The sequence below is a fragment of the Marmota flaviventris genome, chromosome 1 (genome assembly GCF_047511675.1).
Source record: "Marmota flaviventris isolate mMarFla1 chromosome 1, mMarFla1.hap1, whole genome shotgun sequence".
NCBI lineage: Eukaryota > Metazoa > Chordata > Mammalia > Rodentia > Sciuridae > Marmota > Marmota flaviventris.
This window is the reverse complement of record NC_092498.1, coordinates 49856731-49875990: the sequence shown is the minus strand read 5'-3', so window position 1 is coordinate 49875990 and position 19260 is coordinate 49856731. Positions and strand designations below refer to the sequence as shown.

Sequence of the window (19260 nt, the reverse complement as noted above, 5' to 3'; positions counted from 1 at the left end):
CAGCAGTACATGATGTTTAATCACATAGAAATATTTTTCCTCTCAACTGATTATGCCAAAAATAAAGTCTTTATTTCTTGCTAGTGTTGTTTTAAACAAACCTCTAATTTAACTGATCTCTTTAAATAAGTAAAGATAAGGTCTTAGGCTTGGGGTATTTTCCAGACAATAAACATTTTGTTGTGGTTTAATTTTGTGTGTGAGTGTGTGTGTGTGTATGTATGTGTGTGTGTGTGTGTTTCAATGCATTTATTTTGGAAAGTACTATCTACTCCAAGTCATACCAGTGTCTATTTAAATGAGCCATATGAAGTCAATTTAAAAAAATATTGGAAAAATAATATTAAAAGTAGACATGGATTATAGCAAGTATGAAGGTAGAATGAGACTGAGGAATTTGGGGAAACAGTATATGAGGAAATTATACACGGCAGATCTGTTTATCATATCTGTGGTTATTGTTATCAGGAATAACACACAGAAAACTTGGAAAACTGAACAAAATGAGTGAACACTCTACATTGTCATATTCATCAAACTGAGGTCCACCACGTTAAAATAGGGAAAGGAAATACCATCAGAGATCTTTTTTTTATTAAAGATATCCTATTTCTATATTATATTATTCTTCTCAGGGGAACTTCTATGCTAAAGAAAAGTTATTTACATGTTTAAAGCCAGATTTAATTAGTTATGATATAAATTCAGCTGCTATTCCTTGTAATAAAATTGAAAAATGGCTCAGATATCAGTGTTAGTTTTCTATTATAGCAAGTACATAAGATAAAGAATAAAAAATAAATAATACCAATAATAAAAAACCCTGAGATATACCAAATTACAAAGAGAAAATGTTTATGTGAGCTCACAGTTTGGGGGATATAAGTCCATGGTCAATTGGCCCCATTGCCCTTGGGCCTGTGGAGAAGCAGCCAATGGTGAGGCATCCCATCATGGTAAGGAGAGTGTGACAGAACAAAACCCTTGCTCTATGGCCAAGAAGCAAAAACAACAACAACAAACAAACAAAAAAACAGAGAGAGAGAAACAGGAGGTTCTGGAGTTCTACCATCCTCTCAAAGAGAGTGTCCCCAGTGACCTGAAGATGACCCACAAGGCTTCAACCTCAGAGATTTCACCACATTCCAATAGCACCAACCTGTGGACTAAGCCTTTAACACACAGGCCTTTGGAGGATCATTCAGATCCAAACTATAACTGTATGATAGTAGTGGTCATGTTACAAGTGGTCCAAGAAGTTCCAATTTTTCTCATTGCTCTTCTTGCATTTCTGTAGCAGTTACAGGTTCAAAGATACCTCAGCACCCTGTCTGCATCCTAGGCAACAGGATAAAGGAAGAGGCCAAAGGAAATACAACTCTTTTCTTTTAAATGATATATCTTCAAAAGGACTAATTTATATGGCCACATTTAAGCATAATAGAAACTGGTCATCATGTGGTTCATTGAAAATTCCAGTGCTATACAAGAAAAGAATGGATGTTGATGGACAAATTAAAGTCTTTTTAAAGCTCCAAGGAATTTCTCAATCCACAGAAAAGATAAAATTATCTTTCATATAATTTTATCATTACAGTACATTATGACACATTACTGTTCCATTGCCTACCAAATTAAACAAAAACCCTTTGGGTTTGTGATATTCAAGTCCCTTTACAGTTGTCCACGATATAAAAGTATGGCAAAGAATGTTTGAAGTGGCAACATATTAAAGCTTAAAAAACTTTATAATGGCACTGAATTGATCTGGGTGAGTGTGTTGAGCAAGATGGGAATTTCAGAATTTTTAAGAGCACATGTTTATGGTTTATTTCTTGAAAATCTGAAAGGTATTCTTATATTTTTAGCTTTGCCTAACAACCAGCAGGTCACAGAAGGTAAACTTCAGACTCCTACAGAAGAGACTGACACTGACAAATGAAAATGAGGTTAAACGGAGTCATTATAAAAATCCCTCTGGTAAAACTTCAGAAAAACAAAAGTTAAAGCCAGATGCTTCTGTTACTCAGCTCATCCAATTTAAGTCTACTCAATATTTGAGAAAGCTCTAGTCTAAGATTCCATAGCAACTGCTCAAAGTTTTGGGAGTGGCAGGAGGCTTGATTAGCATTTGTCAATCCTGGGATATTTTGTAGGAGGCCCCCAGTGTCTTATAATTCGAGTTATGATAAATCCCTGAAATCTGTCCTAGATATAAGTCTTAAGTGATATTCATCAGATTGTCAATGAGAAAACAACTTCGTGACTTTTGGTATTTAGAAATCTTGTGACATGTGACAGACGGTTTAGTGGGATCCCTCCCAGAAATTAACATAGATGCCATCCCAATATAAAAGTGAAAATAGAGAGAAAACAATGATTAACAAAATAAAGTAATATGATTACTGATTGCTCAAATGGTACCAGAATATAAAAATTCAGTTTTATTTCAGGATAGAATAAGTTTTTATCCAAACATATATGACCAAACACCATTTCTCTTTCAAATCTTAGAACATCTTTTAAATGTGAATAATTCTTTCTATCTGTACCTAAACATTAGTGGACATGAGGTTGTCAGCTTAATTGTTATTAAGTACAGCTCTAAACAAAACAGAGGGAGGTGCTGAAATGTAATTCTTCTCTAGTGTAAGCTTTCCATTTAGTTTGCTTCTGATAATTAAATCTGAGGCATTGTCGGGGTTGGGGGCGGGGAGACACTAGACAGAGCATATGTCTTTGCTTCCAGACTAGTTACTTGGCAATTTTGTCTTCTTATTGTTCTCTTTTTTCTCAATCATTTAAGCACATTGCTTCCTTATATTCTCTTCTCCCTTGTCCTTCTATCTTTTCCCTCTCTCCTAGAGTCTAGCCTACCTCATACTAGTCGTATTCTTCTCATGGAAGAATCTTATAAATAAGGATCTTATATTTAACTTTGGATCGTATATTCAACAGGGTGGCTGGATTTTTTTTTTTATTCCTACCCTCTCCCATCAACACTACCTTTGTTTTCTGACAGAGTTCATTTCATACTCATACTTGGTCATGTAATTTTGATTGCGGTGAGAAAAAGGTTCACTTTTATCATCTGGAGTCAAGTGTCTATAGGAAGCCAGGTTTTTAATGGAAATCTTACTTAAAATCAATGTGGGGGCTGGTTCGTGCTTCTAAGTTCATGGACATGTAGTGGGATGACACCCTATTAAATCCATTTTCCAATAACTGGAAGATATGTTTAAGTCAAAAATGTATGTGACATACCTAAACTAACTTCATGTTTAGCTTGGCCCACCTCAACTATGCTATAACATATACACTGGTCTAGAGTTGGGCAAAGTAATCTAACACAATGCTGATTATATAACATGTTGAAAATCTTGTGTAATTTATTTGATATTACTAAAAGCAAAAATGGAATAATTACATGGATATTCTTTCGCACCATATTAAGGTTGACAAATCAAAAGTAAACTATCTTTAGACAGGGATTAGTTGTACACTATTAAACCTGAAAAAAGAAAATAATTTGAGTTTATAGCTTTAAATTCCCAGCTTAAGCCTAGGGAATGAATCCCTGCATTTCTTGGTAAAAACAAACAAACAAACAAAAATCCTTATGTCCTATAGCTGAAGGGTTCAGACTTTTTTAAAGATGCCCTAAAACCAACCCTAGCTACTCCTGCAGGTAGCTAAATTATAATTTACATAGAATTTAGAGTCACATATTCTCTTATGTTAAGGTACAGAATTGATTTGTGGGAAAAATCGAGACCCATGTTAATCATAATGAGAGCATCTGAGCATGTTCCAGAGAAGCCAGAGGCCTTGAATCACCCAATTCTACTGTGCTGCCTTTGCCATAGAACTAAGGAGATCAGACTTCTCTTGCCTAAAGAAACCGTAATGACCTTTCCACAATAACTGCTTTGCAGGGAAATTTTACTCCTGACCTATAACTATCTAAGAATCTAGAGAATTGGGCACTAAATATGACCTGGGAGCAAGTAGTACACATGCTAATTGCAAGGTTATGCCACTACAAATCAACTAAAACCTAAGGATGTTCATTGTAATGGATTCTAAGGTTTTAGTATCAGAAGAGAAGGACAAATCAGTTAGATACAAGGACAAATCTGGTGATATGGCAAAATTAACCATAAGTTCTTTATTTAATATGGTAACTGAAGTAGCTTGAAGTGATTCTGTGGTTTTGACTGCTTGAACTGAATTTGGAACCAAAGATGGTCTATGACTCTAGAAACTCAGACAGTTACCTTGAAATTCTGTGGCAAAAGTTATCAAGTGTTTAGGAAAATGGGACTGTTGTGACTTCAGTATGTATGACCTCTTTACCCATCTTCTAATTATGCACTCAAGGAAGGTCCAGAGTACATCTCCTTTATCAAGGCTTTGAGAAGTACACTATGAGGAACATGCCAACATCTCTGCAGACCTCTAATAACTATTCTTTAGAGGCCAGGAATAACAATGGAAAATGCTACTGTTATAATTTGTTACCTGAATTCAATGTGGGATGATACAATCTCATTGTACTAAAAGCCAATTTTCAGGTCTTCTTTCCAAAGTCAAAGTTAAGTTATCATAATGGAAAACAGATTAGTGTGAACAGTATAATCTTATTGATTATGGTGATCTTAGGTCTGAAATATATGAATAGCCTATAAAAGTAGTATTTTATTTGAATAATCAGAACAGCTCTCACAACAATGAACAGAAATTCAACTTATGCCACCTCAGTAGAGTCCTGGCTCCTCAAATTGCAAGACTTGAGCCAGTTTACAGACACAAATCCCCTAAATGCAAGAAGGGCTGGATTTTCTCGGGGAGGAATCTTCTTACATTACCAAAATACATCTCATAATACTTCTTCCTAGCTTTCCTCAGAAGGGCTATGGATTTTGAGCAAAGTTAATATGCCCTGGTGGGGGTGGGGGGGGACAGAAACATCCAGGCTTTGAAGGAATTGTTGGACTCTGGCTCTAAACCAAATCTAGTTTGGGGGGCAAAAATTCACACTATGGAAGGCTTACAGAAGTCAAGGGATAAAGTTTTGGTTCATGTGTGTCTGATAGTGGCTCTATTATGTCTTCTACCTATCCTATAGTAATTTCTCCAGTCCAGAAAGTAGATTTGAAATAGACATATATAACAATTGGCAGAATCCTCAGTCCATGAAGTGAGGGCTATTAGATTAAGAAAGGCCAATTAGAATCCTCTAGAAGTGGAATGGCTCTGAATTATGATAAATATAAATGGATTGTGAATCCAATTTCAGTGACTATTCTAGAGAAGGGCTACTGAGTGGGCAAACAGTTTTCCCCTTATTTTCTGGCAAAGATCACCAGGAATGGTTTACTTTCAACTCTGCATTCTTCTGTCATTACTATAATTTGGATCTAAAGTATCTCTCAAAGGTCCATGTGGTCAAGGCTTGGTCTCCAGTGTAGCACTCTTGGAAAGTAGAAGAACCTATAAGAGGTCTACTCAGAGGTTTTCAGGTCACTGGGGGTGTGACCTTAAAGTGGATAATGGAACCCACTCCCTTCCTCTTTCTCTCACTTCCCAGTCATGAGGTAAAGAATTTTGCTATATTATGTGCTTCCCCCATCAAAGACCTAAAAGCAATAAGTCCATCCAATCCTGGACCAGAACCTCAAAAACTGTGAGCCAAAATGAACCTTTTACTTTGTTAAATTGGTTACCTTAGGTTTTACACTAAAAGAAAAATGACTTATGTTATGGTTTGGATGTAAGTTGTTCCCCCAAAAGCTCACATGTGAGACAATGCAAGAAGGTTCAGAGGAGAAGTGATTGGGTCTTAGCCTTGACCTAATCAGTGAATTAATCCCTGATGGAATTAACTGTTGGTAATTGGAGGCAGGTGGGGTATGGCTGGAGGAAGTGGTTAATTGGGGGCATGGCTATGGGGTATATATTTTGTATCTGGAGAGCGCAGCCTCCCTCTCTGCTTGATATTCTGCCTCATCTCAAGCCCCAAGAAATGGAGCTGGCATTTCTATGGACTAAGACCTCTGAAACCGTGAGCCCTCAAATAAACTTTTTCTCCTCTACAGTTGTTCTAGTTAGGTCTTTAAGTCACAGTGGCGAAAAAGCTGATTAAAACAACATACATGGTCATATTTTAGTTTTCAGTCACTATGATGACCTCTCCATCCCATAGATATGAGGCTCGGCTATTACAATGATGTTACACTGATCGTACCTTCCTGATGAGCTGGTAAGCAGAAATAGAAACCTTGATGATGGCACATGTGCGTCAGAAGGTGGGAAGGGACTCCCACTAAAATTCAGAGATTGGAAAACTCAGTGACATTTCTAGGCATCTAGTGTTCTGGGGTATGTTGTATAAATAGCCCTTAAAATGAAAAGCTTCTTTACCGTTGTGAGAGAGTCCCTGTGGCTTCTTTGTCATCTAGAAGCGTCACATAGTTTATCTCAAGACCATTTCCTGAGAAGCATGTAAAGCTGTCATTTCTGAGAGGACCCAAAGTAAAAGATAGCTCTGCAACAGTTCCAGGCTTCTGTGCATGCTGCTCTACCTCTTGGGTAATATGACTCAGTAAATCCAGCAGTGTTCAAAGTTCCTGTGTCAGAAAAGGATGGTGTATGGAATCTTAGGCCAGCTCTTACAGGTAAACCACAGCAGAAGTGTCCTTTTCATATTGTCAGTGAAACCATATAGGTTGAATGTGTGACCATTAGCCTATACTGTCTGAGATGCTTATGATGAACTGAGAGTTGTCTAACTCCCAAGATGTGAAGTTGTGTGGGCAAAGCAATAATCCCTCATTAGGAAAAAGTACTATAAATGACATCAAAATTGAGCAGGTCCTCAGGCAGAAAAAAAAAAAAAAAAGCAAATGATTCAGACTCATAACTCCTACTAGAGCTACTTCTCCTCTTTTTTCAATCTATAAATCATCTTGTGAGAAATTCACTATGACCAGTTGAATGATGAAGAAAAAAATTATGAAGATATTTCTGCACAACCTCCTGCCCCACCTGAAAATACAGATGTGTAATACTACAACCCTACATCAGGGGTAACCGTGAAGGACACTGGCAAATGAAATGCACTCAATAGGCAGGACATAAATAAACCAGGCATGGTGGCACAAGCCTGTAATCCCAGTCCTCCAGAGGCATTTTGAGTTCAAAACAAGCCTCAGCAATTTAGCCTTGAGCAACTCAGCAAGTCCCTGTCTCTACATAAAATATAATAAAAAGGCTAGGGATGTAGCTTAGTGGTTAATCACTCCTGGGTTCAATCCCTGTTGTTGTTGTTTTTTTTTTTGTTTTTTTTTAAATAGGCAGATGAGGAATAGGGCTTCTGATTTTTAATTTTGCCTGAAAAATTTTTCTAATGTTTAAACCTAAATTGATTCAAGGGCAATGGTAATGCTTTGGCTAGATGTCAAAATTTGGAAGGAACAAAAATTAGAATATTTATGCCAAGAAATTTTGGGAATAAGATATGTGGCCACTGTGAATGGACACAGATTTTAAGCATATTTATAACATATAAATACTCACTAATGGGCTAGCGTTGTAGCTCAGTGATAGAGCCCTTGCCTAATGTGTGAGGCACTGGGTTCGAATCTTAGCACCACATATAAATAAATAAATAAATAAATAAAGATTCATCAACAACTAAAAAATATTTATAAATAAATAAACACTCACTAGTAAGTAACATCAACAAAAAAAGAACTAAATAGGCAAATAGACCATATAACCATTCTGTGGATGCCAGTCACCCTCTGTCCACAGACACTCCATACTTGGCAGGGTGCTCATGGGTAATGAGCAGTAAGGATGGAGATTTTATTTTCACCAACTTTTGTGTACTTCCACTTACGAAGGCTTCACGTTTCTGAGTTTCCAGCCTGCCTACATAAGAAACCAACATTCCTCTATGGAATGAGAAGCATTTTGTTCTAGCAAAAAAACACTATTCTGTATATGCATTTTCTTTCTACACTTCCAAGAAAAATACCATTTTTGCTTTATTTTTTAAAAAATCCTATTTGTCATTAGGTTATTCTACACAGCACTGTTTCTGCCCAAGGAACTCATTTCAGCACAAACTTTATCAATGGGCATATACCAATAAAATTCATTGAGCTAACCTGACACTATGGTATAATAGCCTTCTGAAGATTCAATGACAGTGCCAACACAATGAGATGTCTAATATCCTGGGTCCAGAAGTCACTGGATAAAAATAAGAGTAGTTCCTCTCACTCTTACCCAAAATATTACTCTGTAGTAAAAGTTCTCATCATTTTGTCACTACAACTTTGGAATCAGTAGGTTAGTGGTTTTATTTCCCAAGAAGTAAATGGAGTCAGAAGGGTACACACTTGTCTCATTGAACTGTGGCAGGCCACTTTGCATTTTCAGTCACATATTTCAGTTACACAACTGAACCAGCAGGCAATAATAATAATAATAATAATAATCAGATTATGACATTAACATGGATTATTAATCCTGTTCAGGAGAATTTGAGCTTTTGTTATATAATAGAACAGGTGTAGATTTAGAAAATTTTGGGGATACTGGTCAATTTTGATCATCAAGAAAGCAGATGCCAATACAGGGTTAGAAGTACAAAAGAATGAATAAAGGTATTGCTTGAGAAAAATTAAGATTAGAGGAAAGCAAGATTAGTTAGGAAAAGCTTTCAGACCACAATGCAGACCTAACACGTCTGAAAAGAGAGACAAGGAAGGAAGATTGGTGACTACTGGGCAACTTGAAAAAGCCTAGGTTAACCCAATAAGAATCTTGAGCCAAAGATAGCCCACAGAGAAGTTTCACAGTAGGCCAAAATAGTCATTCCCTAGTATTCACAGAATGCTCAGTTGCTGAATGGGAATTCCCTGGAAGATCATGGTTCCAATATGACTGATGGATCCTGCAGGTTGTCAGTTAACTGCACTCCTTTGGGAAGGTTGTTTCTTGGAGATCAGTGGTCCACCTTATGTCCACAGTAGTCTACCCTTACACTGTGCCGATCTACTTTTTCAAATACCTTCAAGAGAAGCTCCCCCATGGTTCTCTTACCTCTCTCACCCTGACTGGATACTTACTAGTGAGATGAGCTCTGGCCTCCATTTATGAAATTGGTCTTAGTTCTGCAACTGGTACACATTGTCTTCTTCCCCACTATGTGTTATAAATTCCTTTCATCATTAGCCATCATTTTGTTAGTTCTTCCTAACTTACCTGGTAATGTGATCTATAACCTCATTCCCAAGTGATCTGATCCAATAGTCATCATATACTTTTCAGGCACAGATTGTTCTGCTGTCCATTCATGATACAATTAGTCAAGAGACATCCAAGTCCATCACCTGAGTTCCACAATTATTCCTACCTGCCTCTATTGTTTAACTGCAGTTCTAGTTCCTTCTTCTGACTGGTAAAAATTATCCCCATGAAGATGCTGACTATCCTTGTCTCCTACTTGTCCATAGATATAAGTAATCCAAATATGAGGGCAGTCAGCAAGATCACAGTTTGATGGAAAATTGGTTGTTGATTCTAGAAAGAGAAGGTATTCTTCAGAGACCAGGATCTCTAACTTTGTAGAGTTCAGAATTATAGGGACAGAAGACAAAAAGTCCCTCATCCTTCTTTGTGAGTGGTAGTAATACAGTCATCCTTCTTTCATTCCTTGGTTTCCAGACCTATATATGTTCATTAATTAATTGTAAATACTAAAAGAAAACAACAGGACCCCTAGTACAACTATTTCCACTATGGAAATAAGTAATGAGGTATCTCAAAAAGCTAGGCATGGAACCACCATATGACCCAATTATACCACTCCTCATGGACTTCTACTCAGCCATAAAGAAAAATGAAATTATTCATTTTCAGGAAAATAAACGGAACTTGAGAGCATTATGGTAAGTGAAAAAAAACAAACCTAGAAGGCAAGGATCCTGTTTTCTTTCATATGTGGAAACTGGAGAGGAAAAACAAAAAGAAAGGTTTAGGGGATCTCATGAAAATCAAAGAAAGATCAGTACAGGAAAGGATCCAGAGGGCAAGAATAGGAGAGGGAGGGGGAATTGCAATGGAGTGAAATTGGCCAAACTCTATTACTGTATTACGTTCATGTACTAAAACCCCACCGTTGTATACAACTATAATGCACCAAGAAAAAAAAAATGTGGGGAAAATATAGGCCAGATTTGCTCTTCCCCCTGATAAGTATCCCATGACATTATTACCAACTGATTTTAGTTTGCCTAAGATTTTTGTTTGTTTGTTTTAGCATTAAACATCCTACATCCTGGAAAGTCTTCAGTCCTAGGGAAACCCAAGTGGCTAGACTCTCTATGTCCTTATCTGAGAGAAAACCTAAATCAGCGTCACATTAATCAAATTAATCAATCAGAGATGTTGTAATAATGTTGAGAACACAAAATATAGGCTTGATATCTTGATCTCTTTGCCCCAAGTGGTACATGAGCTTCTAATCATATTTTTACTCTTCTTGTCAAATGGCCTATTCTCTGAAATTAGGGATAATAGAAATGGTGACTACTTTCAACTGTTATTATTACTTTTTCCCTAGAGCAATGAATACCTACTTATATTACATCAGTACAACCAATACAAGTTTCTGACACCATTCTTCCCAGGGCAAATAAAAGCTGTGCCAAACAAACTTATAATCTCTCCCTAAACTGAAAAGTAGCTGGCAAGATTTTTGTTGTGGTGATTTTATCTTATCAACTGTGTTTGTTTTTATCTTGTCAACTGTGTTTGTTTTTATTTTGTCAACTGTCGTTTTTTTTTTAATTGACACAAATAATATGGAAATCGAGCACAAAGAAAATAATACATTAAATTAAACTAGCAGGAAAACATTGTGGGGGAGGGGAGTTAGGAACTGAAAACAATCCATGGCCTGATGGGGAAACATCCCTGATTATGGTTTCTCATCTTTCTTCACTTATGGTAAGTGAAACAAACCAAACCTAGAAGGCAAGGATCCTGTTTTCTTTCATATAGAACTGGAGAAAAAGTGAGCAGCATGGACTACATGGAGAGTAGGATGAGATTTAGGTTTTTTGAATTGAATTTAGGGTGGAAAATGAATTTTTACTGGAGGATATAAAGGAGAATTTCACAGGAGGTTGGGTGCTTTCAAGGTGGTATGCTCCAAACATAAATAGAAATTTCAGAAATAGAGAGATCAGATGGATGTAATATATTAGGGAGTATCTGAACATAAGATAGGAGAAACTATGACAAATCATCAGTATTCCAAGGAAACAGTCAGTCCTCCAGAAACTATCACAATTGCCTTAAAAGAATTAAAAAAAAAATAAAGTCCCTTCAGGGCACACAAAGTGATAAATGGAGGAACAGGAATCATGTGGTTGTGACAAGGTGGGCAGGTGTACAGCACTACCAAACAGAGGAAGGGGGATAGGAAAAGACCCTTTGATTTAGATTACATTGGTAAATTTTGAATTTGAATTATTTCAGTAAAATGGAAATAATGGAAACCACAGTAGAGAACCATAATATACTTGAAGAAGGCAGGAAAGATGGCAGATATAAATATTTTGACTGAGATGAAACATAAGAAGAAAGACATAAAGGATGGGTGCTCACAGGGCAGAGGATGTACCTCTATGTGTTTGAATACAGCAGGCCTGGAAGTAATGGAGGAAATACAGAAAAGAGCAGTGGAAAATACAGACATGGGGACGAGGCTGAGGGCAGGTGGATGGGTGAAGAGCAGGTTCCTCTGTGGAGAACAGATGGCTTATGATTATGGTGTTGGGAAACAGGAGGCAGTGAAGAAAGATGAGAAACCATAATCAGGGATGTTTCCCCATCAGGCCAGCACAGAGTGCCTGGAAAGAAATGATTGATGAGAATAATAGATCTTTAAAACTGTGCTTAGTGTTAAAGAAAGGCGGAATAAAAACAAAACTGAAGATTTCAGGAAAATACAGATTGCTTCACCTTGATTTGCCTTGTGAATTTCATCAGCTTTCAATTTAATTGTATTCCAAACGCGCCCTACTGCACTTGAGCATAGTCATGCATTTTGGATTAGTGAAGATTGAACAATACATTTTTTTCATGACTTTGGCACTAAATTATTCTATGTACTCAGTAACCTCAATTATGAAACATAATTTTCAAGAATCTAGCTCAATAGCAAGGTATATGCATATTAGCAGAATCTTCAAAGGCATATACATATAAATCTCACATTTAAATATAAAAATCAGTCTTAGGTTTGGAAAAATATAGAAAGAATTAATAAGTGCTATTTTCTCTTTCTCATTGAGGACTATGAAATTAAATAAAGTTTTAGAGACTTCCAACTAAAGTGAATCATACAGTTCTTGAACATTTTCCTTCCACTCCATTATTCTTATTTGCAATCTAAACACTCAGTATAACCTTAACGTACTTGGAATTTGCTTATTAATTTCCCTCATTTTGTTTATGAATTCTAAGAGAGGGGAGGAGGGGAGAAATACTCCTCAAGCTTCTTCTACATGAATATTGCATTTACTGAATCACATTCAACTAATCAGTACCCAAACCCCACACCTATGTGCATCATCCTAAAAAAAAAAAAAAAAAAAAAAAACTTAAAATTTCAAACAAATATTCCATAAGAATGCTCAGTGTAAGATGGCCAAGTATTTCAAGATGTTTTTCTATATAAATTAGTTTTCTGGTTTTACAGTATTTCCTCTTTTACTATTATAAAAGATAGAAATAAACATAATTAGATAGATAGAAATAAACATAATGGTGAATTGGATATTTTTTACAAAATGAAAATTTCTTTGTTTCTATTACTGATGACCTCTCACCATTTGCTGGAACTGAATAGCAATAATTAAATGTATTTCTTGCTAACCTCTTTGCAGTTGCAAGGAAACAACAAGCCCAATGAGATGACATTAGCCTATTCTAAGGATGCCCTGGAAAGTAAAAAAGCTTGGGAACCCATCTTAGAAGCCATACTCTTATTCAGAGGTACATCACCTCCAGGGCAGGGATGGCATAAAGCTCTACAAAGAACCAAAAAGTCAGCCAGTTTTCATCTAGAATATTTCAAACTGTGGCATAGGAATCCATCTCTTATTGGGAATCTCACATTGATAAGACAATCTAATATGAAATATCTCAATTAGGTTGAATTTTGCACAAACTTATCTCAGGATCAGATGGCATATCTTATGTTTACTTCATGCAGGGTACCTATCCACGGCCGGATCCTCAGGTAGCCATATTGGTAAATTTTCTGCACCTAGAATAAGCTGTGTTATCCTAAAATATATGCTCATTTCCAAAGAAAGTTTCTGAAGGATGTGCTTGTTCACAATTCCTTCTGGTAAAATAGGTGCTATCTAAAGAACACATCATTTCTCAAATGTGAGTAAAATTAAGCTGCAATGCTTATTTAAAATGCAGGTTTCAATCCACAGTGCATAGATAACTTTGTGTAGATCAAAAAGAAGGCCAGTACCTCTATTTTTAAAAACAACATTTTGTGTTCTAACGAAAGTGGTAGAGGATCATGCTTGAGAAATTTGGTATGGAGAAAATTAAGAAATTGTTCTTTTTATTGTGGTTTGTGTTGTCCAGAGTCACTTGAAACTATTTACAACCTTACCTGGCCATATTTTGCTTTAGTATCAGAGTCACTTTAGAACCAAGAAACCTACAGAATGAGAATTAAATAGGGAGAAAAAGGCAGTTTTAGATGTTATGTATTACATCAAATTAAGAAAACATATTATCAGAGATGACATTACACAAAGCAACTGTAATTCACTACCTTCATCACTTCCACACCATCAGATGCTAATAGAATGGAAGCCATTAAAAGGCCCAACTCAGCTGGGCTTGGGAACCTAATGAGATCATAGCCCAGTGGCAGATGGTAGCTGGAAAAATAAAGCAAGGCAGGACTAAATGACACAGGAAATGAGGATGCTTATTGGGAAGAAAAAGCATAATCTTTAACTAACCAGTGAAAAATGAAGTTCAGTTAATTAATCCCATCTAAGCTTTCATTATTATGTGTTATTATATTTTAGAAAAATCCTCAGTGCCTCAGCTCCTCTATCTGTAAAGTAAGGATAATAAAATCCGTTTTATAGGTCTATGGCAAAGAGTCAGGGAGTTAGCACAGGTAAAGGGCTTAAGACTGTGCCTGACACACAGTAACTTCTGAGCAGCTTTTAGCTCTTTTTATTAACTACAGGAGGCTCATGCTACTCTAAGACAGATGGGTTTAAATAATAAAACCTTCCCCATAGGTAAGCCAAATCCCTTCTTCTCCTTCAATTTAAACTTATATGTTGTTATTCTGTCATTCATGGCAATGGGGAATAGTCGGATACTCCTCTTTGCATGATGACCCTTCACACTCTGAATGATTTCATATAATCGGAAACATTTGTGGATGTAGAGCTCTTCAGGGAGAAGTGTGTCCCAATCTAATTTCACAAAGTAATGTCAGGAAAGAAACTATCAATGTTACTCCAAACTAACTCCAAATCAAAGCACTTTAGAGAAAGTCTTTTAATCCGTCTTTAGGCCAGCAGCATGGAGAATCACTGACGTCCAAAAGATGTGAAGAAACAGTTTCATTTATCTATACTCCTTACTATGGCTAAAATCAAAGGTTAGGGAAGGGTCTAATCTATTAAATCAGGATGATGTAGGTTCTATTTCTACATTAGGGAATTGAAATATTTTTAACATTAATGTTTATAACACATTTGGTATATCTTGCTTTAACTTTTAAAAGTAACTTGAAGGCTGGGGGCACCACACATATATATTTTTAGATTTACCCAAAACAACAGAAATTTTACCCATTATAGGTATTCATGGAACATTAGTGCTCCCTGAATCCAAATGGTCAAATAAAAAAATCTGGAAACTAACCTCTTAATTTCTGAGTGTGTTTATTGAAAATAATGCAATTGCCACCCCTCCCTGTTCACAAGTGTGTGAAGGCTCTCCCTGCCTCCTTCCATTCCTCTCCTCTTTATCTTTCACACACAAAAAAAGTTTATCATATGTCTAATCCAATCTCAGAAACTCAAGCTAAGATAGTATTAACTTCTCTGCTTTTTAGTTCCTTATCTATAAATGAAAATAATACTTACATAAGTATATATGAAATAATAATGTTTAGCATTTAACACAGGACCTAGGACATAGTATTCAACTAATCGTGCATCTACATATTTATCATTTTTTAAAAAATAAATAAAACAACAGAAAAAAAAAGAAATACAATGTAATGGATTAGAGTGATTTTTGTTTTCTCTCTGCCTGTTCATATTTTCCAAAATTTCTCTAATACATTAAAAAAAATAAAGTATGGTAAGCTCAGATATTAGATTTGGATGACTGTAAGTGCAGGAGTTGTGGTATGGTTTTTGGTAAGTGATCTTTAACAATTAAAGAAGTGACATATTAAATAATTTGCAAATTTCCTCAGCTGAAAAATTCCATTTGTACCATACCTGAAAATACTCTTTAGTTTGCAAATTTAAAAAAATCATAAAACTATGTTTCATTACTAAAACATAAAAAATTTTAACTAAAGTCATTATGTTCAAAATTTTATACTTAAATAAAATACTAAGAAAGCTTTGAAAACATAAATGTTTTCTTTAAAAATCTTTTATAATTCTTATGTTTACTGTATGTTTCAAAGACCCCATCTTCCTATAAATCTATCCATCATTAAAACATGTCCTTAAAATCCTGGTAATTATAGTTTTGCATTTTGAGGCTTGCATCAAATTTTTACTTTCATTTTGAGCCTATCACATATTAAAAATGTTAACTTATTGTCTTCTGAAAATAGTTTTGCTTTAAGATCATAGTATATTACAATTTTTGTAAAATTTTTGTTTCAGTAGTTATATATTTACTAGTGAAAACTAAATGGAGAAAAAAATTCTCTGTTAAGCAGTCATCTGAAGACCTCCGCTGAGGACTTAATTTTTTAAAATGCCTCAGAGTATGAAATGCTATCCAACTGCTTATCCCCCCCTCCTTCTTCTTTGCCAATGAATACCTAATTATATTGATGATGCCAAGGTTTTCAAGTAGAAACCCACTTCCCATACATCCTTGAACCAAATTGTATTCACGTGACTTGGTCCTAAACAATAGATGAAAGCAGAAATCTGAGTGAAGAAGAAGAGGGGTGCCCTAGGAAGTTTATGCTTTTCTGAGAAAAGACAGATAGAACTCGTGGTGTCCATCCCTCCACTTCCTTCCAAGAAGCCAGATGAAATACCTTGAGCTGTAGTAGTGATTTGTGACATGAGGTAGGAAACCTAAGAAAGAAAACCAACACCTAATCTAAAGATAGAAAGACCTTTGGTTATTGATAACATGTTAGCCAATTGGCCACATTTCTAACTAATATAGATTCCTCCGTGAGAAATGTACTTTGTTCACTGAGTTTTATGTCTACTTGTCTCTGTTAAACCAACACATCCTCAGGAGTTCTTGGACTGGTTTTCATTCTTATTAAGTACTGAGGTTGTTTCTTTAGACTATCCCATTCCTGTAAGAAAGAAATCAGAGTCTTTGACTATACAAACCCAGAATTCTCTCTTCCAAAGAGTGTCAGAATATGTTTTATATATTAAACATTAACATGGGTGATTCTTTTGTTTTCACACGACAGAATTTGAAAATATATAATAAAAAAAGAATCAGAATGTTTCAGAGTGGTATTTTCCAAAGAAGCCTACAGTATTTTCCAGTTCTTTGTATCACTTATAACATCTCAGCCATATGTCCTTGAGAAATGGGAAAAGAGTTTCAAATTATTTAAGATCACGCAATGTGATGCTAAAATTTAGAATCCAATCGCTACAATCATTTGAATTATATCTTTGCACTAATCTTCCAGTAATCAGATAGACTTAAAATGTTTCCTTGACTCTCAAAATTTTAAGTGTTTATTTTATATATTTTTTAGATTTGATTTTACTCATTTTTTTAATCCTCTAGTTTAAAAAGTTGGACAAGGTATTTACTGGATTTGCAGCTCTAAGTGAGAAGGCCAGTGACATTTAAACTGTAAAGATGTATAAGTGCCCCCAAATATTTCATACTTGCATAATCTTTCTACTCTTTAAATATTTAGTCTCTAGTAATTTCCTGTTAAAATTCAGCTGTGATGCTTTAAATAAATAATATTTTAAGTCTATTTGTCACTAACACATCTTGCAATCAAATTAATCAATATATAGTTCATTGAGACTCACATAGATAAGCCTTATAACTAATTCAAATCCTCTGTTCACAGATTTGTTATTTTAAATGCTGTTTATCAAAGGAACTGTGTTTTAGCTTTAGACAGAGTCGCAGAAGGTTAAATAGGATTCCTGATAAGTTAATGAACACTTATTTCAGAGATAAAAGAATTTTAAAGTAAAATAGGAGATTGAGAATGAGAAAGCAATTAGCTCAAACCTCAATGGTATTTACAAAGTAAATATAATGATAATTTTAAAAGTTAATGGGCTTAAGGATCAAACAGTACAACTAAAAATTCAAATTGAATACGTTCTCTTCAGCTGTTAAAAATCCCTCAGGTAAAGAACAACTCTATAGGAATGGGACAATTTGAAAAGGAAAAAAATATGTCCAACAAAAATTTTAAATGCCTGACTAAATATTTAAAAATAAAATATACATTAAAATGACTTTATGATGCTGGGGTCATTTACTTTCCAAAGTGTCCTATGTTAAAATTTGATAACAACCACTGTGTAGAAACCAACCAACAAACAAAATTGTAACCCCTTATATTATTAGAGGGCATATTTATTGATATAGACTTTCTGGCAATTGAGCAATATGTATCCAATATTTTGGCAATTAAAAAATATGTACCTAATAACTTGAAATAGACATTTATTTACTTAAAAATTCATGTCCTAAAAAATCTTTTGAGGAAGGAACTAATGGTATGTGCAAAAATTTAGTTTCAAATTAAAAGCTAAATATGGCTGATAATTCAGAATAATTCAACAATGGTCAATAATTCAGATTTGGTTAAATATATAAATGTGTTTCATAAGCTATTGAGTAGTCTTTTAAAGTGATATTATTGAAAAGTCTGTTAGGATGTAAAGTTATTCAAAATTATTGTTAAGGGGAAAAACCTGAGTTTGTAAAGAATTTTGACTATTTAAGTATAAACATACATATAACTTTGAGATATATGCCACGTGGTGGGTGTTTGTGTGACATTTATCTCATTTCTTATTTTTTATCTATAATTTTTGTGCAGTGAACATGTACTAAACAAAGTTTGTTATATAATCAATGATTATTATGCCCAAATAAATTATGCCTAAATAGAGCCTCCAAATCATCTTCATAAGTTTTGATCCCTTTTAAATGAGAGGAAATTGGAAAATGTATTAGAAATCCTGCCATCCATATATTCAGCACAATCCTCCACATCTGACTATTGTCCTTTTTCTGAGCAGTACAGTCCCACAATAGCATGTGCAATGGCTGAAGCAGGCGTGTACAAATAAAACACGCTCTCTTTCCTCCTGTTTGGAACTAGAACTCTGTTTGACTTGTGAACTTCATTTGAAATAAAAACAACCTCGGAGCTATGGGGTATTTCAATAGAAAGGCAGAGAAAATTGTTCTAGTGAAATAAAAAGGAGGTGAGGAAAGGACAGAAAAGATGTGAGACCCTGTAGTACCAGAGAGTCAAAAAGGCATAACCTTAGTCATGGGGTGTTTTCACCACTAATAAATCCAATCTCTGTGCATCGTCCCTCAGGATTCCAGGAGAAATCCATAAGCTATGTTTTGAATGTGTCACCAAAGTTCGTGTGTTGGAAACTTTATCCACAACTTAATCTCAACACTGTTGTATTGAAAGATGGAACTTTTTTTTTAAATTCTAATTTGTTACATATGACATCAGAATGCATTATAATTAATATTACACATATAGAGCACAATTTTTCATATCTCTGGTAAAGTATATTTACACTATTTGTGTCTTCATACATGTACTTAGGGTAATGATGTCCATCTCATTCCACCATCTTTCTTACCCCAATTCCCTCTCCTTTCCCCTCCCACCCCTGTGCCCTATCTAGAGTTCATCTAATCCTCCCATGCTCCCCCCTCCCAATCCCA

General features: G+C 35.2%; 1 pseudogene; it reads left to right on the top strand.

Moving 5' to 3' along the window:
- The first annotated feature begins 445 nt into the window (after positions 1-445).
- Positions 446-547, top strand: LOC114085355 (small nucleolar RNA SNORD116; annotated as a pseudogene).
- The last annotated feature ends 18713 nt before the right edge of the window (positions 548-19260 follow it).